Here is a 26,053-nt window from a genome sequence, read left to right on the forward strand (position 1 = left end):
TGGAGAACTTCGGCCATTCCAAAGCATTGATTGCTGCTTAGTTTCTGGATCAGAAGTGAAAAAGCAAGATTCATCACATTTTACCATGCTTTTAGTAGTATTCGAAATGTCAGTACAAACATTTTCACGAACTTCTTTTTATTCGTGAGGATTTTCGGCACCAGTTTCGTACACACTTTCGTTAAATCGGGAGTGTAAAATTAGCCTCAAGCATTCTTTGTAAATTTCTATTGTTTCAGGAATTGACCTGATACTCAACCGATGGTCAGACCGAATCAGATTACCTACTCTTTCGATATCTTCATCCAATTTTTGTGTCGAAGGGTGTCGCGGGTGTGAGTCATCTTCAACGTCATCTTCTGGAGCATCTCTGACACACTTGAACCACTCAAAAACTCGCGTACGTGATAAACTGTCTTCGCCATTCACTTCTTTTATTAACAGATAGGTTTCAGCAGCAGTTTTTCCAAGTTTCATGACGAACTTCACAACAATTCGTCGCTCCATCATTTTTCCGAGAAAACAAAGTAACAGCTCTCACACAAACTAAGGCCAAGGCCACACTGATTTGTCTGCAGACACCAGAGACGCCATATACGAGTGAGAAGGCTTCACACTTAACGCAGTTGGTCGTTCATCTTTGCTCCATGCGTACTTACTCTGTGACAGCACCAGTTTTATAGCCACATCTCGTATCTCAGATTAGTACAGCACAGGAACACACTTCATTTCCTGGTATAATTTATGACTTCTCGAGATAAAACCACCCCAACCGTGGAAAGAATTATAAATCAGATCAGCTGCCACTTCCACTACCGTGGATTTTATCCTCCTGTTAATGAATAATCCACCACAATATCTCATACTTTGACACTAAACTTACCCGCATCCTAGCACTTACCAAAAACAAGATCGTCTGCAACAGACTGAAACTACTACCTGACTGAACTTGAGAATTACGTTAGTTCATCACCTATAGCTGTAAAACCATAAACTATTTTGTTCACATTTTTGTCAACGTCAGCAGGACATCTACAGTAAATCTATAAATTTCATCTCAAATTTGAATGTTTAACATTATGTTCTGTTTTCTGCGTGCAGTTACTCACTGCAACACGAGGCCACCGGCAGCTCATCAGATTCCTCCGTCTCCTCACCCACGTGGCACGCGTATGTGTTTACCTTACTATTCGGCTTCCTAAAGCTTAATCCTAGTACTTAGCTGCACTGTATCACCACAACCCTCCCACTAGCATCCTCACAATCCCCATACTTTCTACCAATAAAACTACCACCTTCCACGAACACAGCACACTAAATGTCACGACATTTACTCATACTACCAGATATAACGGAACCTCCATTCCTTTTTCCTCATTATGACAGACACCGCTTCTCTCTTTACAAATGCCATTGCTGAACTTTGTGTCACTGCAGAACTATCCAATCCCATACATACGTAACCCTGCGTAGCATCCACACCTCCATCCGATACACTCACTCTACTTTTATTCCATACCTTAGCCTCCAAATTATTGTAAACTATCTCTCTGGTGCCGACTGTCCATATAAAAAGGAAAGGAGCTCCTTTCCTGACTGCAGGTGGGAGGCAGCCGCGGTACTAGGAGGGGGAAGGGGACGAACCGATCGCTCCCGCCGCCTTTTACCCTCGGGAAAAATCCCCAGTACTCAATGCTATAGCAAGACAAGTGGACCTGGGGCCGCCCTGGAGGGACTGTAACGAGGAAAATTGCACGTTCCTTCCTGGGACTGAACCAGGTATCTCCAGAGCATGGGTCTAACGCTCTACCTGCTAGTACACCACGGCCACGGGTTTTCCATATAATAACAAAAAGCCCCGGATAAGTGAGAGTAAGTTTCGTGCACCAAGGGTTCTTTACAAAGTTCATTATGTGTGTATATAGTTCACCCAGACCGGGAATCGAGAATTTCAACTTTTGCGTGTTATCGAAATCAGTATTGGCAAGATATCAAAATATGTGACGTAAATGGGCGTATCTTTTGATTTCGTTGATATAGAAGCTTATATGTTTTACATCGTCAAGAGATGGTGGACTTTAGTGACATAAATTTCAACTTGATACGTCCACCCAATCCTGCGAAAAGGGGGCTTCAATAGACAGACAGGTTCTTGTTGTTGTTGTGGTCTTCAGTCCTGAGACTGGTTTGATGCTGCTCTCCATGCTACTCTATCCTGTGCAAGCTTCTTCATCTCCCAGTACCTACTGCCTACTGCAACCTACATCCTTCTGAATCTTCTTAGTGTATTCACCTCTTGGTCTCCCTCTACGATTTTTACCCTCCATGCTGCCCTCCAGTACTAAATTTGTGATCCCTTGATGCCTCAGAACATGTCCTACCAATCGATCCCTTCTTCTTGTCAAGATGTGCTACAAACTCCTCTTCTCCCCAATTCTATTCAATACCTCCTCATTAGTTATGTGATCTGCCCACCTAATCTTCAGCATTCTTCTGTAGCACCACATTTCGAAAGCTTCTATTCTCTTCTTGTCTAAGCTATTTATCGTCCATGTTTCACTTCCATACATGGCTTGAATTCTAGTCAAGTTGTGCTACAAACTCCTCTTCTCCCCAATTCTATTCAATACCTCCTCATTCGTTATGTGATCTAACCCATCTAATCTTCAGCATTCTTCTGTAGCACCACATTTCGAAAGCTTCTATTCTCTTCTTGCCTAAGCTATTTATCGTCTATGTTTCACTTCCATACATGGCTACACTCCATACAAATACTTTCAGAAACGACTTCCTGACACTTAAATCAATACTCGATGTTAACAAATTTCTCTTCTTCAGAAACGCTTTCCTTACCATTGCCAGTCTACATTTTATATCCTCTCTACTTCGACCATCATCAGTTATTTTGCTCCCCAAATAGCAAAACTCCGTTACTACTTTAAGTGTCTCATTTCCTAATCTAATTCCCGCGTCATCACCCGACTTAATTCGACTACTTTCCATTATCCTCGTTTTGCTTTTGTTGAATTTCATCTTATATCCTCCTTTCAAGACACTGTCCATTTCGTTCAACTGCTCCTCCAAGTCCTTTGCTGTCTCTGACAGAATTACAATGTCATCGGCGAAACTCAAAGTTTTTATTTCTTCTCCATGGATTTTAATACCTACTCCAAATATTTCTTTCGTTTCCTTTACTGCTTGCTCAATATACAGATTGAATAGCATCGGGGAGAGGCTACAACCCTGTCTCACTCCCTTCCCAACCACTGCTTCCCTTTCATGTCTCTCGACTCTTATAACTGCCATTTGCTTTCTTTACAAATTGTAAATAGCCTTCCGCTCCCTGTATTTTACCCCTGCCACCTTCAGAATTTGAAAGAGAGTATTCCAGTCAACATTGTCAAAAGCGTTCTCTAAGTCTACAAATGCTAGAAACGTAGGTTTGCCTTTCCTTAATCTTTCTTCTAAGATAAGTCGTAAGGTCAGTATTGCCTCACGCGTTCCAACATTTCTACGGAATCCAAACTGATCTTCCCCGAGGTCGGCTTCTACCAGTTTTTCCATTCGTCTGTAAAGAATTCGCGTTAGTATTTTGCAGCCGTGACTTATTAAACTGATAGTTCGGTAATTTTCACATCTGTCAACACCTGCTTTCTTTGGGATTGAAATTATTATATTCTTCTTGAAGTCTGAGGGAATTTCGCCTGTCTCATACATCTTGCTCACCAGATTGTAGAGTTTTTTCAGGACTGGCTCTCCCAAGGCTGTCAGTAGTGCTAATGGAATGTTGTCTACTCTCGGGGCCTTGTTTCGACTTAGGTCTTTCAGTGCTCTGTCAAACTCTTCACGCAGTATCAAATCTCCCATTTCATCTTCATCTACCTCCTGTCTTACAGACAGGTTGTAAGACGGATAAAATGACAAAAAATGATACAATTAAAAATTAACAAATTTCTGGTTTTTTTCTTTACTTACGCTCTAAAGCCTTGTTTCTTCCCCGATTTTACGATTCTGGTTCAACGGGAAGTGTCCTGTAGGTTTTGATGACTGAGTTTACAGGTGTCAAAATATGTGACGTAAACTATCGTATCTTTCGACAACATTGACGCAGAAGCTTAAAATTTTACATCGCAAACGGACCGTAGACGTTAGTCTGTGACATAAATTTCAGTTTGATACGTCTATCCGTTCCTGAGAAAGATTGTTCTTAACAGTCTAACAGATGGATAGACGACAACAAATGATTCTATAAGAGTTCCTTTTTTACGTACTGACGTACGGAAACCTAAAAAGGAGACATTTCCTTCTTTTTCTGCGGATCAGATATCAAGGAAGTGTTTACTTTTTTGTTATTATTATCATATCCTGCCAGAAACTAATGTAGAATTCAGCTGATTTTCCATACAAAACAAACAAATCAACGAATCAAGTCTTAATTCTACACAGAAGTATGATAACTACCATCTTCTAATAATATAGCCCTTCAAGTAAATGTTTTCATCTGACATTTAAATAAGACGTACATAATTAATTGTGTTTACATTATTAAAAAGACGTACAGTGAAAAATTTTAAATTTTTAGCACTTTTATGTTTTTGGTAAAACGCTTTAGTCAAAATCCGGTGTCATATTATCACTAACACGTCTATTTTACTCAAATACCAGCCCATATTGGTTTGGACACTTATCTTCTTAGGCTTCGTTTACGGCATCGAATTGCGGATACAACACACTGTAGATATTATGAAGATGAGACTGCTTGAATTGGAGCGCTAGAGGAGAAATCTCAAAACTCTTATAGGCCAGGTATCCGTTTACAGAAACTAACATCAGGTTTCATCGCCAAAAATTTGTAACACTGCAGCCAGAGAGCAATCATGCGAGTAGAATTCTAGTGAAATCACACTACTGATAAGGTCTTGACAGATCTTAACAGATTACAAATTATGACAAACTACATTAGAATCCGATTGATTCTATGCCACGGAGACCGTGGGAATCTTAGTATTCACATGTACAGAATTTATTCATTGATGAAGATAAATCCTCAAACCCTACTATGAACCTTGCTGAGGTGAGGTGGCTCGCGTGCATTAACGATACATGTAGCTGTACCGCTGGTGCAACCACACTGGAGAGATCAGACAAACCTGTGGTTCCTGAGTTGGAGCAGCAGCCTTTTCAGTAGTTGCAGGAGCAATAGGGAGGGTGACGATTCTTTCATTTGTCCTTGTACTATAGCTTTTCCTATGTTTGTACTGTAAATGGCTGGAAGCAGGTGCAAACTGTATTCATTCTATTTCCTGATGACTTGTAACGCTACTGTATGGGTTAAAGATGAAGAAATCCTCTTGAGCGCAGAATGTTAGATGTTTTAATCGGGTAGGTAGATCAGAGAATTTAAAGAGGGAAGTGGAAAGGTTGTAGTTAGATGTAGAAGGAATTAGTGAAGTGTGGTGGAAGGAAGAACAGGACTTCTGTTCAAGTCAGCACAGGGTTATTAACACAAAATCGATCAGGGACAATGCAAAATTGATTCTAATAATGAATTAGGAAATAGGAGGGCTGGTAAGTCACCATGAACAGCACAGGGAACGCATTATCGTTTCCAGGATAGACATGAAGCAAACACTCACCACAGCAGCACAAGTTTATACACTGTCGGCAAGTGATGAAGAGAAAAATATGTGATGACATAAACTATTAAAATACTAAGGGAGACGGAAATTTCATTGTGATAGTGAGCTGGAACGCGATAATAGGGAAACGAAGAGACCAAAATGTAGGAGGAGAACCTGAACCGCGGGAAAGGAATAAAAAGGGAAGCTGTGTGCTAGAACTTCGCACTAATCGTAGTTTAATCGTTGCTATTACTTGGTTTAAGAATCATGAAAGCAGGATGTTTACGTCGAAGAGATCTGGAGACAACTGCAAGCTTCAAAGATATTATACAGGACGCTTGAATATTTTCGGTACAAAGGAAAAAAGCGAGTGGAGAACAATGAAACAAGCAAAGAATCTTAAAAAACATTGCCCCGGAAGCCAATCGTTTCCCCGATACGACGTATTACGACTGAGCACATGGACACCTTGTAACAGAGTTCCCTAGGATCAAAAGTGCAGATATGCACCTGAGGACAAATACATTACAACAAATTCAAAAATGGTTCAAATGGCTCTGAGCACTATGGGACTTAACATCAGAGGTCATCAGTCCCCTAGAACTTAGAACCACTTAAACCTAACTAACCTAAAGACATCACACGCATCCATGCCCGAGGCAGGATTCGAACCTGCGACCGTAGCGGTCGCGCGGTTCCAGACTGAAGCGCCTAGAACCGTTCGGCCACTCTGGCCGGCCATTACAACAAATGTTCCACATGCCACTGTTCATGTGAAAGCTGATTTCAGTACGTTTCCTCATCGATACTTGCACACGTTCAAGAAACTCAATCCGGTTCTGAATGCTTTGACAGCCATCCGCACATCCGCAGTGTGTTTCCGGAGTTCATCGACCCTTTCATCAGGGCTGGAAAACACACAAACTTTTAAATATTCTCACAAAGAAAAACTCCAACAGTTCAAGTCCAGTGTCCTGGGAAGCTATGCTGTTGGCGATCCACGACCGATTCACTTGTCGAAGATTCGTGCTACATATTCCAGAACAGCTACATTAAATTGTGCCTATGCATCATCATGCATGTCCAACATAAGAATCCTTCCACCACAAGGAACGTCATCCAGAACGTGGCCTCAGACATTAACAGTGTTGTAACTTTGATATGACTGCACTTGTGTATACTTCGTGTCAGGAAAAGCATTGGACCCGGACCTACGTTTAATAGGATTATTTGTTCGTTTCATTGTCCTTTACCGCCCCCTTTCGTTTGTTCCTATAATAACTGTAACATATAAAACATTTAGAGGGACAGAAATGGGTTCTCTCTATTATTTAGTGGTTATAAACTGCAGATCAGAATTCAAGAAATTGCAGAAAGGTTGGAAACTGAGGCGATGGGATCCGGATGAATTTAGAGAACCAGAGGTTGTTGAGAGTTTCAAATGGAAAACCAGGCAACAATAAATTAAAATGGAGGAAAGGAATACAATAGGAGAGGAATGGGTGGCCGGCCGATGTGGCCGAGCGGTTCTAGGCGCTTCAGTCTGGATCCGCGCGGCCTTTACGGTCGCAGGTTCGAATCCTGCCTCGGGCATGGATGTGTGTGATGTCCTTAAGTTAGTTAGGTTTAAGTAGTTCTAAGTTCTAGGGGACTGATGAAAAATGGTTCAAATGGCTCTGAGCACTATGCGACTTAACTTCTGAGGTCATCAGTCGCCTAGAACTTAGAACTGATTAAACCTAACTAACCTAAGGACATCACACACATCCATGCCCGAGGCAGGATTCGAACCTGCGACCGTAGCGGTCGCTCGGTTCCAGACTGTAGCGCTCAGAACCGCTCGGCCACTCTGGCCGGCGGGACTGATGACCTCAGATGTTAAGTCCCATAGTGCTCACAGCCATTTGAACGAATGGGTGACTTTCAGAGATGAAATAGAGAAAGCTGCAGAGGATCCAAGAGGCAAAAAGTTTATGAACACCATAAATCTATGGATAACGCACCGTGAGAGGTGGCGCAGTGGTTAACACACTGGACTTGCATTCAGGAGGACGACGCTTCAAACCCATGTCCGGACATCCGGATTTAAGTTTTCCATGATTTCCCTAAATCGCTTAAGGCAAATGTTGGGATGGTTCCTTCGAAAGGACTCCGCCGCTTACCCTCTCCATTCTTCCCTAATCCGAGCTTGTGCTCCGTCTCTAATGACTTCGTCGTCGACGAGGCGTTAACCTTTAATCCCGTCCTCCTTTTCCTCCTTTGGATAACATGCAACGTACTAATGAAACGATAAAATACAAAAATTCAGCAAATGTAGCAGGCAAAAGAGAATTCAAACGCGTAAAAAAATGAGAATGACAGAAAGTGAAAAATTAGAGAGCACTAACACACTAGAAGCATGGATGGCTAGGGGAAAAGAAGATGCCGCATAGAGAAAAATTAAAGAGACCTTAGAGAAAAGTGAAGTAACTGAATATCGAATTCAGATGGCAAGCCAGTACTAAGCAAGAAGGTAAAGTTGAGAGATTGGGGGAAATATATACAAGGAAATGAACACGAACAGTGTTATAGCAACTAAAGATAAGACGAAAAGTATGATACTGCGAGGAGAACTTGACAGATCACAGAACGACGTAAGTCGAAACAAAGTCCCTAGAATAGACGACATTCCCTCAAAATTACTGAGATTCAAGGGAGAGCCAGCCATGACCAAACTATTGCAAGATACATGAAATAGGTGACTTCAGACTTCAACAATGGTGCCAGAATTACAATGCCAAAGAGTTAGGTTCTGAAAGGAGTGAATATTACCTAGCAGATCAATAAGTCATGAATGCAAAACACTGGCAAGAAATGCGTCCAGAAGAATGGAAGAATAGTAGAGGACAACCTCGGGGAAGATCAGATTGGATTCTAGAGGAATGTAGCGACGCTACGACATACATAAGAAGATTAACTAAAGAAAGGTAAAGCTACGTTTGAAATATTGGAGACTTAGAGAAAGCTGTTGAGAAGGTTGCCTAGGATACGCTCTTCGAAATTCTCTGTTAGAGATTAAAAAAGAACAGATAAAGATTATTCACAATTTGTACAGAAACGAGACTGCAGTTACACTTATAAAGAGTCGAACATCATACTACGAATTGTTCTATACGAACAGGAAGTGTGGTCGTTAAGCGTTTCACAGTATGAAGATGTACACACGACGATCTGTATACTGCAAAGATCTACGTCATTTTTAACCTGCACGAAGATTTTATACTTGACGGATCCGTTGTTTGATATAGACACTCGCAGTGTATGCCACCGATGGTGGACTATATGATCGAATACCTGTCTGTCAAATAAACACTTTTGAAGTGCAGCTAATGATGTGCATCCAGATTTCCATTATCAAGTACGCTAAAGTAATATTATTTGTACTTGTAGTGGTAATTTGGTAAGCAACACAGTAAAATTTTTCACAAAGTAGACCAAACACATGAAGTCACAAACCATGTTTTTTCGCATGTCATGTGGAGCTGTGTTTAACTCTTGGACGAATTAACTGTACACCAAGGCTCAGGGATGACCCACAACCTATGTTTAAGCGTGTAAAATGTTCATGTCATAAAAGATAAGTCAGTACTGTACAACACTGGAACCACGCGATATTTCGTTAGGAGTCGCGAATGCAGGGTGATCAGAAACAGTCTGAAAAGCTTCTAAGGGTGTTGCAGGATAGGATGTGTTGGAAATAATTTTAAGAAATAAATTCGATACTTTGCTCCGTTTCCGAGACTGTTGATACTGAAGTTAGCCGATGAGGCCGTTGCGCGAGCAAATTCAAGTGGCTCACCTGACACATTAGTGTCAGTCGGTCTCAGTAGCGTAGATGATGGCGTACGAAGCTACTTAACCTCTGGCTTGGGTTCAGTCCTTGCTCCTCTCCCATATCCAATTGTTGCATCTCTCTGTAGTTCGGTTTTAGAAAGCCAAACGAAGAACACGTTTAGCGACACCGTCTCAGGCGTGCCGCTTGAATTTGCGAGCACAACGGTCTGATTGGCTAACTTCTACATCTACATCTACATTTATACTCCGCAAGCCACCCAACGGCATGTGGCGGAGGGCACTTAACGTGCCACTATCATTACCTCCCTTTCCTGTTCCAGTCGCGTATGGTTCGCGGGAAGAACGACTGCTGGAAAGCCTCCGTGCGCGCTCGAATCTCTCTAATTTTACATTCGTGATCTCCTCGGGAGGTATAAGGAGGGGGAAGCAATATATTCGATACCTCATCCAGAAATGCACCCTCAACTTCAATGCTAATTAACTCGGATATTGCGCAACGTATTGAATTTTTCCTTAATAATTGTTTCTCAACTCAACCAACCCTGCAACACACTTACAAGCTTTTTAGACTGTTTCTGACCACTCTGTATTTCTAGTTAGTTCGCAATATCTGTTTATATAATACAGGCCATCGTACAAGCATAAATGGAGGATTATTAGGAAGTGTGAAAAGGGGATAACAGTTAACAGAAATGTCTGCAACCAGTTGTCCTTTATATTGGTAAAAAACTTTTATTTTGTCATTATCGGCTTCGAATGGCTTAGCGAGTCATCGTTATCAGGTGATACACAGTTCTTAATGGTTGTAGCATTGCAGAGGTCGATATGTGGCTGTGGCAAGACACAAAAATTGAAACAAGTAAGCACTGAATGTGGTGAATTTTCTATAATTATTTACAGAATAATGTCGACTTTGTGGTATCGCTTACAGTTATTCGAAGTTGTATAAGAAGCTGTATAAGAAGGAAGTTAATGAAGGAACTCTTCCAAACTCGATTTCGCTGCCTCGCTCTACTGCTCGACAGAGCGGCTTGAGAAAGCGTGCTGACCGCCTTGTGGAGTAGCCAGTGACGTCAGCAAGTAGTCCACATTCCTCGTCTCGTGGTCACCGCTGGGACGGTTGCTGTTTCATGGCACCGATGACTGCCAGCCGTGATAGTCTAGTGGTTAGGACATTGCGTTGTGGCCGCAAGAACCCAGGTTCGAATCCTGGTCACGGCAAACAGGCTGATTTTTTTTATTCCACAAAAATCTTTGTTGATCATCCTCTTATACGAATTCTTGAATATGACAGTGATTTATCTTCTTCCCAGTACTGAAACTTTTATCTAAATCAACGGAGTAAGAGCAGCAATTTAATGCATTATTTTATCGTAAACAGCACATAAAATGGAGTCCCTCGAAGGTGTTCGGAAAAATAAATTTCTTTATATGGGGGCATACCTAACGTTGGGAAAAGGCTTATTATTATTATAATATCTATAATCCATTGTAAAACTTGTCTAATAATTTCTAACTTGTTTTTACCAGAGCGTCATAAAATTTTCCTACTGTGTATGGTAAGATTGCTATGGAAAGTCCGCCTCCATCTATGGGCCGGCTCGATTTCTCTGTGGATATTTACGATAGATGCGTTCTTGCGAGCACTGAGTGTACCCCATGTTGCCAAAAATTCGCCATCTTAGTTGTGAGCTATTCCACGAAGGCACAAAGTAACAGTGAAAAAAATCTGGCTAGTATTAATGATTGAAACGTCGAAGTAATACTGTAATAGTGATTAAATTTCTGGAGCTGTCATTGGAAAGTACAAGCAATCCACACCATTTTGTTTTAGTTGCAATAAAAGGTTACCTGCTGTGAGCGGAGACTAAGTGTTGTTAAACGATGCGGTCCAAGTTGCCTTAAACGAGCCACCTCGAATTTTGTCTCATCTTAGGCCTAAGTGGACCACAGTGTACAAAATTTAAGTAATAATTTTCCTTATATGTTTTCTAATAATTCGCGTTTTGTTAATCAGTCGATGTTTTTCCTTTATGCCGTTTCAGATGCCATTAGAAAACTCCTAAAACTAAAAAATATGCAATGTATTGACACTTATGTAGATGTTTGTAGTACAGTGTGATTATAATTTAAACTTTCGCTGTCTGCGAGTTCCCCCATGAAAACCGAGTGATCGTAAGACAATGAAACTTTGTGTAAACATTTGCAAGGAAATGAGGAAGAGAAATAACGAATAAACCGCTGAATAAAACAAAATGTTATTTTCCATCTGAGAGGGTAACATTCGTTGATCGCGTATCACGCTAACGTTCAACGTTACAAACGTCGCTCAATGTGGCGACTGTCTGCACCCGCGACAGCCCGGAAGTTTGTACGGCTTTTCACAATTATTGTTCACACCACTTTTCTAACGGTACACCATCGAACGTTCATTTGTCGAGACACCGCCCGTGTACTGCTTGAAGATCACACATTGTGTCCAGCATTCTCAACCATGGCAACAGTGACTTCTTCAACAATTTGTGGCGCAATTGAACGTCGACATCTAAGAGGAGCCATTCCCAAATCGCCAGACAATTCGAAGTTCCTAATCATGTTCTTCGAGCCCGTGTGGAAGGAGCACCTCTTCATATTATCTTAATCCGTCAATACTCGCAAAGAGCAGTAGCCCCAATGTTGTTTTGATATGAGAGCTTTACGTGTAAAGCACTGCGCACCTCGCTCAAACCCATGTTGACTGTCAGCAATCGTATTGGATATGGATGCCTGTGTGTGTGTGTGTGTGTGTGTGTGTGTGTGTGTGTGTGTGTGTGTGTGTGTGAATTCCTAAGGAACCAAATTGCTTAGGTCATCGGTCCCTAGAGGTAATGGTAGTGGTAGTGGAAAAGATGCACAGAACTGCCGCAACGAGCCACACGTACCAAGAGTTTTATGACACATTTCTGGAGAGCTACTGATCTCAGCAGACACAAGAACAAACAAAATACGAGATGAGCGCCACAAAAGATTATTAAGGATCGATATTCAAGAGCCTAGTAAAATTTTTAGAGAACGTTATCGAGAAAAATCAGTTTCTGGACAAACCATGCATGCAAGGGGAGATAATTAGGCACTGCTACACGAAACTGCTGCCTCACTACCAACAGATATTAGCAGGAAGATGCAATGAGGATATCAGTACTTTCCGAAATACGCTCCACAAACTGGAGTTTGCGTTTAATGTGTGGCACAGCTGCGTAGGGAGTCATGAACACAAACGACACTTTGGCTTACTGTCGCATCGTGGAAAGCATGAAAGTTACAGTAGAAATGGACATTCAGGAAATGTGTACCATTCGTCGAATATATCAGGAGTAATGATTTTAGAAACAATCATGGACCAAATAATGGAGACTGAAGTGGGGGAGAGTGAAATAGTCACGGTCCTCGAAATGGAAGATGTAACAACCAAAAAAATTACAAAAAAGGACCACAAAGCGGTTGATTCCACAATTCAGGGGATATTCAGCATGGAGAATCTGTCAGAGCTGACGAATGAGGTGATGAAGTGAACCAAGACAGGGCTGAGATCGTGGAAATCCGTAAGCCAGATCCACAACCCCATCAGTGCAGACATAGCCCTCCTCGGCTTCGACGTTCAGAAGGCAGGATGGAAGCACGTATAAGACTTGCGTCATCAGTCAGATCCAGTCTCATCAATGTTATTCAGAATGACGACATTTTAGAAGCCTTATTTGATGAAAAGGAACCTAGTACGACAAGGGACATCCATCCAGTAATAAATATCGTGGAAAAATTCGGAATAGTGGAAGCAAAATTTTGGCGGTAGCAGAAACAGCATTCAACAGGTGAAGAATAGACATACTTGGCCTGAGCTGTCATTAAGAAATTTTAGGATTAAGGGTGCAATCACCGGAGAAATCGCTGATGTATACAGACAAGTGAGATTTGGATTAGTATGTCAAAACACATGTTAATAGGAAACTCCCTGGTAGTTCAAAAATTGGCAGCTGATATTATAATAGGGGTGGACCTACTGAGTGACTACGGCGCCATGAAAAGAGAACAAAAGATGCAACTTACATTTGAGGATCAAGTAATTTGGGCGCAGATACTGGAGAGCTGCTTGTGAGTGTATGTGGACCACGAAAATAGGCAAAATGAGAATGAAGATGGTGATGATTCTCAAGAAATAAATAAGAGGAAGGAGGAGGTAGTCAACAAGGAGTGTGGGAATACCATGTGGGACAAAAGGTTCTGGTCAAGTCTTTCAGTCTGTCCAATAATCAGAAGAAACTGTCCACAAGCTCTTTTCTGTCTATAATGGACCGTTGTATATACACAGGACTGCACATACAAATGCACATGAATTGAAAACTACAAAGTCCAAAAAGTTGATCGGTGTGCGTAAATCTGCCAAATCAAACCCTTCATTGAATAAGCATTCCAGATCGTTGTAGCGAAAGCGAGAATGGAACTGTGGACCGGGGATAGGAAACCATGTAGTAGGGGTACACGCTATACAAGAAGAACTACTCATAAAACATCAGCAGCCATCACAGAAAAGGGAATCCATCAGTGCATGGTGGAGGTAATGGTGATAATCACAAGTACAAACAGTGTACATTACAGAGGAAGTGGTCAGTCACGAAATGCATTATACGTCTGGAATATGACAGCGTTGGATGGGTGTTGTGGGGTATGTAACACTGGGACCGTTCCTCTTGTGGAGCACAAATTTTTCTGGGGTCATTAATATCTTCTAGTTGTCAGTTTATTGCTGTGGCAGTTGTGCTCTTGTTTATCCTGTCACTGCAGACCCGTGTCATAGACAACGATTATTCCATTTATTGTAGTTCTCAAAGTAATGTGACTCGGCACATTTGCAGATGTTTGTACGTTATATTGGCTTGATGTCAGGGACTTATCCTTTCTTAATTTGAACAGCAATTGACAAACTTTTGTCGCCTACAGCAGCGCAGTGTGCTAAATTCACATAATAATCAAGATTGTTGAAGATATTCTGGTTGAGGATTTTAAAACTGGTCAATACTTGAAATTAAATTCACCTTAAATTTCCTTTGTCTGATTAAGCAATTCCATCATAGAAAACATTGAGGAAAACATTTATTAACATGTATAAGATAATAAGACACTCCACGTATTGAGCCCATGTTGCAAAGAATTGTGCAGGATCACATAGTGATGAGAAGCAGGGACACTTGCATTGTGGCGTCTGCTGGCAGCGCAACACAACTAAAGGGGGAAGGTAATGACACCACAAATAGCAGCAGGAAAGCTGGGGTCACAGCCGGGTGATATGTGTCGCGGCCAACGTCAGCCGGTTCCAGCTGCCGTGCATTCTACAGCGGGGCCCTGAAACGAACGAGCTAGCGCAAAGCCCAATGGAGCAATCACTTAGAACGCACTGGCGACCAGCTGGTGTCGGACATGGCTGCTGAGTCAAACACAGGTTTGCTATGGCGGAGTGTGTTGTCGAATGGGCGCAACCTGCAAGAGCTGTTGTGACTAGTTTTCTGGTACATTGACACACACGACCCTTCTACAGTCAGCAATTCATAACAGAACGAGGCAGCTACAACTTGATATCCTAAATATCCGTTTCTCCTGGTGAAACTCAGTCTCGTGTAGCCAAATGGCACCACCAAACATTTTTGTGCTAGCCACCTTCGATCAATATAACCTCGATTCGCATGCAGAGAACTTCCTATCTGCTATCTGCCACAGCTAATGGTACAGATTACCTTATCCTGTTTTCATAACAAAAGCTTTTGGCTAGTGGGTTGTCAGCCAGCTAGTCCATAAAATTCCTGTTGTGCTCGGGCGAGCACAATCATCTCTGTGAAAGCATAGCTGAAGCGAAATCAGCGACTGATACCAGTTGCATCCGCACGCACCTTGGAGACACTGATGACTGCTGTTCCGGATCACACGCTTGTGACCCAGAAACTATGATACTGGAAAACGTTAGCCATGATCAGTCGCACACGGAGGTGTCACTGTACAACACTCATCCCTCTGAATTTTCAAGGACGAGCAGGAGGCCCACGTGCTGTCCTCTGCCATGCCTGTCCCAGTATAGCGAGATGCACTTACTGCAAAGGTTCGTGAGGAGGCTGCATTCGACTATTCTGTGTACTCTATCCGAATTCTGAGTAAATTAAGTGACTACCACAATGCTCGTGTGTCTGTGAGCCAGTGGACAAGTGACGTTTAACGAATTTTTTTTTATTCTAAAAAGGCAGATCAGGCCCACTTTTTTAATTGAATACTTGTAAATAAATTTTCATTTTGCTTATTCACCTTGTTTTGTTACGAACTTCATGTATTGATTCTGCCCAACTACACCGTCTGCAGCTCGTGGTCGTGCGGTAGCGATCTCGATTCCCACGCCCGGGTTCCCGGGTTCGATTCCCGGCGGGGTCAGGGATTTTCTCTGCCTCGTGATGACTGGGTGTTGTGTGATATCCTTAGGTTAATTAGGTTTAAGTAATTCTAAGTTCTAGGGGACTGATGACCATAGATGTTAAGTCCCATAGTGCTCAGAGCCATTTGAACCATTTTGAACTTAAGAATACCATCAAAACACGACCTTGATTATATTTGTGCTGTTGTTGTAACTGTTACAAATACTCACCATTTTTTCACACACTATGTAGATAAAGTATACCTAATAGATAGGATGCACTGCATACGGTACTCACAGAATTATTTAAGAGCCCGCATCTCGTGGTCGTGCGGTAGCGTTCTCGCTTCCCACGCCCAGGTTCCCGGGTTCGATTCCCGGCGGGGTCAGGGATTTTCTCTGCCTCGTGATGGCTGGGTGTTGTGTGCTGTCCTTAGGTTAGTTAGGTTTAAGTAATTCTAAGTTCTAGGGGACTGATGACCATAGATGTTAAGTCCCATAGTGCTCAGAGCCATTTGAACCAATTATTTAAGAAATCTGGAAACATGGATAGTTATAAGAAACTGCTCTGACGATTTATTAATAATTTTTCAATGTTTAACAAGCCTAAAGTCATATTGTTCGAATTTGGTTTTCTTTGTTTTACACTGATGGTAAAAAATTGCAACATCAAAAAATAATTAATGTAGCGCAACGAAATTTTCGAAATACATTTTTCTAGGTTACTATATTTAGATGATTAACATCGCAAGATCACAGGTTAAAGTAAGTGTGCGATAAGCCATTGACCATTTGAAATGATGGTACATTAATAACCGGTCTTTCCGGCATACTGTTGAATGCTAACATACAAATGTGCATGTATTGTGTTGTACAGGTAGTGGGTGTCAGTTTGTGGGCTGGAGTTCCATGCCTGTTGCGCTTGGTTGATCAATGCAAGAACGGTTAATGCTGTTCGTGGATGACGCTGGAGATGTCGTCCGATGATGCCCCACACGTGCTGGGCTGGAGACGACTCTGGTGATCGAGCAAGCCAAGAAAGCATGTCGACACTCTGTAGAGCATGATGGGTTACAGCAGTGGCACGTGGGCAAGCGTTATCCTGTCGGAAAACACCCCTTGGAATGCTATTCGTGTACGGCAGCACAAAAACTTTAATCAACAGATTGACGTACAATTTTGCAATCATAATGCATGAGACAAGCACGAGTGTGCTCTTGCTGTTGTACAAAATCGCACCCCAAACCATAACTCCAGGTGTAGGTCCAGTGTGTCTAGCACGCATACAGGTAGTTTGCAGGCCCTCAACTGGCCTCCTTGTAACCAACGCACGGCCATCTCTGGCAGATGGAAACCACAGTAGCAAATGGCGGTGGCTTGGGGTCTGTTTAATGCGCACTACAGGGCGTCTGGCTCAGAACTATCCTTGAAGTAACCGATATGTAACAGTTCGTTGTGTCACTGTGGTGCCAACTGATGCTGATATTGCTACCGCAGATGCAGTATCGTGTATTAGAGCCGTACGCCGAACAAGATGGTCTTCCCTCTCGGTAGTGTCACGTGGCTGTCTGAGGCGCTGTCTTATTGCGACCGAACATTCTCGTGACCACCGCCGCCAGCAATCGTGAACAGTGGCTACATTCCTGCCAAGTATTTCTACAGTATCGCAGAAGGTACATCCAGCATCTCAAAGTCCTATTACACGGCCTCGTCCAAACTCAGTGAGGTTTTCATAATGGCTTCATCTTCGTTTTGAAGGCATTCTTGACCATCATAAACTCATCGTATCCAGTCGAAAAGATAACTAACACTCACATCCGTTACGGCATGCATTTAAAGGAAACCTTATTTGCTTACAAGTACGCTACTAACGCCACTCTTATGCAATTGGAGCGAAATCAGAAGAGACATTATCTTACAGATGTAGAAACACGCCTACCAAATTTTGTTTATGTCGAACAACTTCTTCTTGCTGTTACCATTTTTTCATCAGCGTATTTTTGATCAGTGTCACGATAAATTAAACCACATCTAAGGTGCTAATGTTCAGTTTTTCATTTAAGATGTTATCAGTGTCAATCCAGAAATTACAATTTACACACTACACTTTCTTAGATAAGTATCAATGACCTTTAGTCAGATGATCTTGTAATGTTAATGGCAAGGAGCCAATGTAAATGTCACGAAGAGTAAATTTTCGCAATATAATGTTCAAAGTAATATTAACTCTCACCTGTAAGTTGAAATTTGATTTGCGTTTGCCTGCTGGACCATCTGCCTTCCTTTGTTAGGATGGCATCATCTCGAATGACGTGACTTCTGCACACAGTTCAATAATAAATATAAGTTTGGGAGGTCTCCTTGGATTTGAGTCTGACTGAGTGAGTGTGGTACTAGTAATGGCGATACACTAAGGATAGAAGCGTATATTGAAACTTCATAATCTGGACTGTCCTTCAGACAGACCAGAGGTTGAACAAAATAGTCGATATATTGACACACAGTTAACGGCTATGAGGATGAACAGACACATTTTTATGCATATACAGCTAGTAGTAATAATGGTACTGAAAACTGATATTCAAGGGAAGGCAAGATTCGCTTACGATTGTAGAAGGGGCCGTAATGAGTTACTATTGATTGCCTTTTACAGTTACACACGTTTATTTTTGAAACAGTAATTCCAGACTCAACAATAAATAAAAAAAATACTACACATTATTAATGAAGAAAGAAACAACCATGTAAATAGTAGTGTTTTCATGCGTTACAATTTAACAAATCACCATAAATTACAGATACAGATAACGTTTAAAAAAAAGAAGAAGAAAAGCCACTTCGAACACGGTTCAAGTTATTACACGCCCAGAATCGCAATAAGCCGGCCGCGGTGGTCTCGCGGTTAAGGCGCTCAGTCCGGAACCGCGCGACTGCTACGGTCGCAGGTTCGAATCCTGCCTCGGGCATGGATGTGTGTGCTGTCCTTAGGTTAGTTAGGTTTAAGTAGTTCTAAGTTCTAGGGGACTGATGACCACAGCTGTTAAGTCCCATAGTGCTCAGAGCCATTTGAACCATTTTTTTTTGAATCGCAATAAATTAAGAATGTTTAAGAACTCGCTGCAATTACAACTTACAGGTATTGAAATATTAAAAGTCAAGTGGTCACAAACACAGCAGAAGGTATCAGACGCCAGGAATGGCAGTCAATAAGGTTTTAAGGCTTACTGATAAAATACAAATATCGAATTATTTTTCAAAATGGTTCAAATGGCTCTGAGCACTATGCGACTTAACTTCTGAGGTCATCAGTCGCCTAGAACTTAGAACTAATTAAACCTAACTAACCTACGGACATCACACACATCCATGCCCGAGGCAGGATTCGAACCTGCGACCGTAGCGGTCACGCGGTTCCAGACTGAAGCGCCTTTAATATTTTTCAAAGCAAATGACCACAATCACGGCCGAAGGCCTTACACGCCAGGAACGGCAATTATATAAAAAATTTAAAAACCTGCTGTAAAACAACAAACACAAGCAAAGGTTAATTAAAAGAAACAAGCAACTGCCCACCAAATGGGTGAAATAAGATGATGGTAACCTTTTAACAAAACCCTTACATTGCTAGATTTATTCCAGAAGGCAACCGGAATTATTAACTAGATATACATAACCTTTAATGTAGGCATTACGAGGTATGGTAATACATAATACAATAATAAAACACAAGGACCAGTCACAGACGGAACTCCAGGAATCGACCTCTGAGAAGGTCCGGCAACAAACACTTTCACGAGCGATGAGATAGGCAGCCAAGAGTTGCATTCACTTCCAAGATGGTAACTCAGACTAGTGGCAGTCTAACGAATGACTAATGATAATCTTGCTGAAGCTACCTGACGTCCAATAAACCAAATTCAAGAATAGAACAACTCGTCGAAGCCGGAACCGGCGGACTGCACTACGCCCCCAGCATACTATGCTTAGAACGCCCGCAACGATAAAGGAATCACTACCATCAGAGTAGAAGAATCACAAACGGCCTACAATCAAGAAAGCTGTCAAAACTACACACCTTCCCGGACAGCAGTGGCAAGGCGAGGAAACGTACTCTGCCATTACATACACTAACCCCAGGGCAGGTAACTGGGGCGTTAGCGGCCACCAGGTGGGAAAAATACTGCTGGTTGAACTTAACAAATTGTAACAAGCTGAACGCAGTAAATAGTAATAAGAAGTCGAGGAAAGCTAATCAGATCGCCTTCCCCAAGCACTTCACTCGCTGCTCTTCGCCTCGGCGACACTACGGGCAACAACACGAACCCAAACCACTGGTGAATCGTGAGATGTCACGTCACAATGATAGAGGTTTCTCAACTTGAATTGAAATGCACTCATCTTAAAGCCTGCAAGATTTGGTTTACGACGACTTCGTGCACCCTCGTGACCACAGCACTGCCATCCGGCAGTCCATGCGCGCCACCAGTAGTCCCAGCGTGTTATCGCATTGCGTGGACCTGGCTCCTCTTGAGTTCCCAACCGAACTTCCACGCTCACACGACACGGAAAAACAACCACGTCGCCCCAAAGATAGCGCAACAGTTACTACATATCGATAACTGCCGCTGCTGCCACTAGCGGACAGGCAACGCTTGTGAAAAGAGTGTCGCCAGTCAAGATGAGGAGAAGACAAACAACAGCAACAGTGTCAACTAAAGGATACGGTCTGGACTCTAACGGAGGGCGGAAACCTACAAACAGCACCAACGCGAGCTGCAGCACGGCTCGGGTACATTGTACATCTGGTAACTGGTACGATAATTACACATTTCCGTAGCTGAGACGGTTTTTGGACCCGATGACGGTCTGATCTTAGAACGAAATCGATCGTCTGTAACAAAACATACTGCAAGAACTGTGTATTGCATAATGCTGTTCTTGAGATAATATTCTTAGGACACATCATCAACGTGGACGGCCTCTGTCCGTGAAGTATGAAATTTACGAGCAATCGAGGAATTTCCTAGGCCGAAAACTTGGAAGATTTGAAGGCCACGTGCGGTCTCTTTGGTATCTATAGGCGTTTCGTATCCTCAAGGCCTTCAAAAATCCACATCGGAGCCAATTGCTCAAGAAAAACGCGGTATGGTTAGGGACTGAGGAATGGGAAGTGGCGTTCCGAAAACTCAAACCCCACTGTTCAATAGAAAATTTCGTACCCTCCCAGCTTCACGAAGCCTTCGTGCATATCCTCGGATGCGCGTTTCTTTGGAACTGGAGTAGAAATCTTCCAATTGCAAGTTTCGGAAGGAAAGGATGAACATCACACGGTGTCGTTTGCACATTAGAACATCGTCGGCGGCCGATCGGAATTGCTGCGTCATCACTATCCATTGAGTATGCATTTCAAAAGTTTCCTCTTTGGGAATCATACTGTGGTCGTTAACTGATCGTAAGGTGGTAACCTGTATGAAGGGGCCCCACCTTAGACATCCTAGATTAGCTCGGTGGGCCATGTACTATATCTTCAACATTTCGACGTAGCGGTCAGATACATCAGAGGACGGGATAATATTGTTGCCAATGCTTCATCCAGACTACATACAGAGGGAAAGCAAGGAAAGACAGGGAAAATTTCAGAAAGGATACGGATGTTCTTCATGAAAGATACCAAAATCGAGGCAGCAATTCGGCGAATATGACGTGAAATGAGTCACGGGCAAAAGAGAGATGATCACCTGACAAACTTATAGCAGATTTTGGGGTCGCGTAAACACCATAAAGTGGAAGTGTACTATAAGATCCATCAAGGTGTACCATTTTTCAGAAAGATGAAGGACAGGGAATATGGAAATTGTGCTTTCCCACTCAGGAATTAGACACCCTGATGGATCTAATCTACGACAGCTATGATCATTATGGCACATGCGCTCAGACTACATCGATTTTGCTCCTAAAACTTATAGAATTCGACTGTATATTCTCGTGGAATCATGAATGTTTATTATTATCGTCGCAATTGTATGTTTAAAAATATGTGTTACTTCAAGTCCTGCATTATTTCATACTTCATAACCTATAATTATAAAGTAGACACCACTTGAATTATAGCATGTTATGGAATCTAGAAATGATAATGTTGTTCCCGACATGTGAGTAGATTGGATGATTGAGTGAGGCCCTCCAGTCAGCGGCGGCGGCCTCAATACATGCTGTCGAGAGAGCGTTGCCAGCATGTTGCTCGTGCATTTGTGTCTGGCCTCTCTCGTGATGGCCGCGCTTGAGCCAGCACCTATTAATCGATCTTTGCGCTACGTTTTTGCCCACCGGTGTGCTGTGTGCTGGCGACAGCTTACACCAGCACACGGTGAACCTACTGTTGTGGGTAGTTAAGATGACGGACGTCGTCATCAAGTTTGTGACGTAATGACAATTCCTTTCTTTCACCTCCATGTACACCACGATACAACAACAACGTTGCATAACCTGAATACCAATGTATTAATTCGTCTAAAAATTCTCAACCTCATAACAATAACTAAACTAACTTTCTTTCAAAAATTAACCATCTTTCCCTTTAAACAAAAGCCTGGAGATAACTTCTCTCCTTTGTAACTTAACAGATGAAATAATTTCTCTTTGGAAATTGACAAATCTGAACTAATACTCCTATTTCTTTGGGAATTAATATCTTTGCTTTTTATAACATCGCACAGTTTTTCGTTATCTAATTTTTGACTTCGTCCTACCACTTTTTTTAACGACATTTGCAAATTGTTCATTAGGTACAAAATTGAATTTTACTTCTTAAATATCTTTGAATATTAAATATAGTGCAAATAAGACTCGGGACACTATATTTATTTTTAAAACAGAAACTGTTCTGTCTTTACTGACTGTTTTCTTTCATGTACAGGTACAAGTCAGCTTTGATTTTTCGAGTGCTGGCGAATCAAACAAACTCCTCTAAGTGGAAAAGTGGAAAATAATTAAACAAATAACCTGGGTGTCATTGGCACTTTTTACACTGTTTGAAATTTGAAATAGATACGGAATAATCCACTTTCCGCGCACCCGTTACTATCGAAGTTATTTAAAACACAGCACTCTCACTACAGGAGATACAAGTAGCGTGTCCTCAGTAGCAGTGGTTCTTGCTTTGTCGTTTAGCATTTTATAGGAAAAGCTACTAAATTCGAGACTGCGCGTGCAAATCTCCTAGTAACTTATACTGCTTCTCACCATATCACATACAAGCTTAGGACGTCCATTCTGCTAATTACACTCACGTTCAGAAAAACAGAACACCTTGAACTAATAGTGATAGGACGTTCATATTCACAGGACAAATACATCAGTAAGTTCGCCGGCCGCGGTGGTCTAGCGGTTCTAGGAGCTCAGTCCGGAACCGCGCGACTGCTACGGTCGCAGGTTCGAATCCTGCCTCGGGCATGGATATGTGTGATATCCTTAGGTTAGTTAGATTTCAGTAGCTCTAAGTTCTAGGGGACTGATGACCACAGATGTTAAGTCCCATAGTGCTCAGAGCCATTTGAACCATCAGTAAGTTCTGCGGAAATGATTAGCATCTCAACTGAGTCAGCCCGCGTGTTCAATGTCAACATTAATGTCGCTGCACAACAGCACCTACTGGTAAAATCTGCCAGCGACTCTCTTTGGCGCTAGAAACCGAATGTAATTGACCAGTGTGACTTGAGCAGAGGTGCAGGATGCCTCACACACGAATGCGCGAACCGCACCGTCAAATCAGCGAGGACGCCTTGTTGGCATGGGAGAATGTGATGCATCCATCCGGGAAATTGCTGCTCATGTGGGACGAGCTGTTTCGGCGGTGCAACGAGTGTGTGCAGAATGGTTCACGGAAGACCGTAGAACACGACGAGATGAGTCGCACGACCCCGCGAGGAGACCGACACCTCATCCGAATGGGATTGCAGGACAGATCTGCTTCCTCCTCGGCTCTGGCGCAATAGAGGAATACTGTAACAGATCATACACTATCAGGAGTGACAGTCCCTCGCCGTTTATTGCGGCGTAAGTTACGTGCATGTCTTTCACTTCTCCGCCTACCTTTGACGAATGTGCAGGAACACGCTAGACGGCTGTTGTGTAAGGAACGACATCAAGGAGGACAGGAATGGCATCAGGTTGTGTTTTCGCAGGAATCCAGATTCTGTTTTTTGAAAATGATGGCCACATTTTGGTCCGCCGCAGACAGGGGAAATAGCATCACACTGACTGATCCGCACAAGACATACAGCGACAGCTCAAATGCCTTATGGTGTGGGGTGCTCCTGGGTACAACCACAAACCACAGCTGGTGCGTGTCCAGCGCACTGTGATCAGTGAGACCTACGTAAATGACACCTTGCGACCCGTAGCCGCAACATTTTTGCGCAACACCCCAGACGATATTTTTCGGCCAGCCATACCGAGCGAGGTGGCGCAGTGGTTAGCACACTGGACTCGCATTCGGGAGGACGACGGTTCAATCCCGTCTCCGGCCATCCTGATTTAGGTTTTCCGTGATTTCCCTAAATCGTTTCAGGCAAATGCCGGGATGGTTTCTTTGAAAGGGCACGGCCGATTTCCTTCTCAATCCTTCCCTAACCCGAGCTTGCGCTCCGTCTCTAATGACATCGTTGTCGACGGGACGTTAAACACTAACCACCACCACCACCATCGGTAAGCCATGCAAGGCCACTTGTTGCTGCACAAACATGTTCCTTCTTGGTACCACAGGATGTCAACCTTTTGTCCTGGCATGCCAGAACACCAATCGAAAATTTGTGTTATATGGTGAAACAACGGGTGCAGCGCTGTGACCCAATGCCAACCACCACAGATGAACTTTGGAACCTGGTGAATACAGCATGGCTGGCTATACCACAGGCAACCATTCGCGCCTTCCACGCGTCGATGCCACCGAGCATGGAACAAGTTATCAGAGCCCATGGCGGACACTGCCTACTAGGCAACAGGACACGTGCTGAACTGAGGTGAGTGTAATGCTAACCATTTCTGCAGAATACACTACTGTACATGATCTGTGAATATGAACGTCCGATTTCTAGTCGTTCAAGGCATTCTGTTTTTCCTGAGCATAAACGTAAAAAGGTAATACAGTCCATGCATCTATATAGTGACTTCCAAACATTAACTACAATACATTAGGCTGAAGTCACAAAATAATCCCTTACACAATATCGCAAAGGCGCCATTTCCTAAGTGCTTGCTTTCACCTTAAAATCCATCAGTATACTAACGCAGAGGCACTATTTCCTTAGTGCGTGCTTTCTCCATCTTCAAATAAAGACTTCACGTGATATATTTACTTATCTTCTACAACATAATGCAAAGTCTACAATCTATCCGAAATACGTATCGCCTACAAACGAGTGGCTTTCAAGCTAAAGCTCATTCAGTAACTGATTTGGGATAAACTCACCAACCACTGAAACCAATCCTGAACTACAATATACCGTGGCCGTTACTGCTATCATACACAAAATTCTAAGTTCCCACACAAGTCAGTCACTTGGTCACTTACACCCTTACAGGGTGAGATCAAAATTATCATAGATCGGTGCAAATATATTTCAAACAAACCTATAACAATCTCAGGGGATTCTCTTAAACGACTATGGCATTTGACTCAAGCACTCCCCAGTTTAGCCCCGATTAGGACAGACCTTAAGCCGGCTACCAACCAACAACGACTAACTGAATTTCTCATGGGACAAACCAAGAACCATTTACAACGAACAAGCATAGCACGTTAATTCTCCCTTTTAACAATAACTGGTGTTTCTCTGCGGCTGTCGTTGTGTAAGTACGCTGTTTAGGTTTTTTTATTGGTAACGCCACGTAGCGCTCTGTATGAAAATCACTGGCTGTGCTGTGTGCAGTCTGTGGCTGGGTAGCATTGCTGTAATATTCGCTATTGTAGTGTTGGGCTGTTAACAGCGCGTAGCGTTGCGCAGTTGGGGTGAGCCGCCAGCAGTGGTGGATGTGGGGAGAGAAATGGCGGAGTTTTGAAATTTGTAAGACTGGATGTCATGAACTGCTATGTATATTATGATTTTTCAACACTATTAAGGTAAATACATTGTTTGTTCTCTATTAAAATCTTTCATTTGCTAACTATGCC

General features: G+C 42.6%; 1 non-coding gene across 1 annotated transcript; it reads left to right on the forward strand.

The window, feature by feature from the left end:
• The first annotated feature begins 10,604 nt into the window (after positions 1 to 10,604).
• Trnah-gug (transfer RNA histidin (anticodon GUG)) lies at positions 10,605 to 10,676 on the forward strand. Its single transcript has one exon. It is a non-coding gene; the product is annotated as a tRNA-His (tRNA).
• Positions 10,677 to 26,053: the final 15,377 nt, after the last annotated feature.

The sequence above is a fragment of the Schistocerca serialis genome, chromosome 2 (genome assembly GCF_023864345.2).
Source record: "Schistocerca serialis cubense isolate TAMUIC-IGC-003099 chromosome 2, iqSchSeri2.2, whole genome shotgun sequence".
NCBI classification, from domain to species: domain Eukaryota; kingdom Metazoa; phylum Arthropoda; class Insecta; order Orthoptera; family Acrididae; genus Schistocerca; species Schistocerca serialis.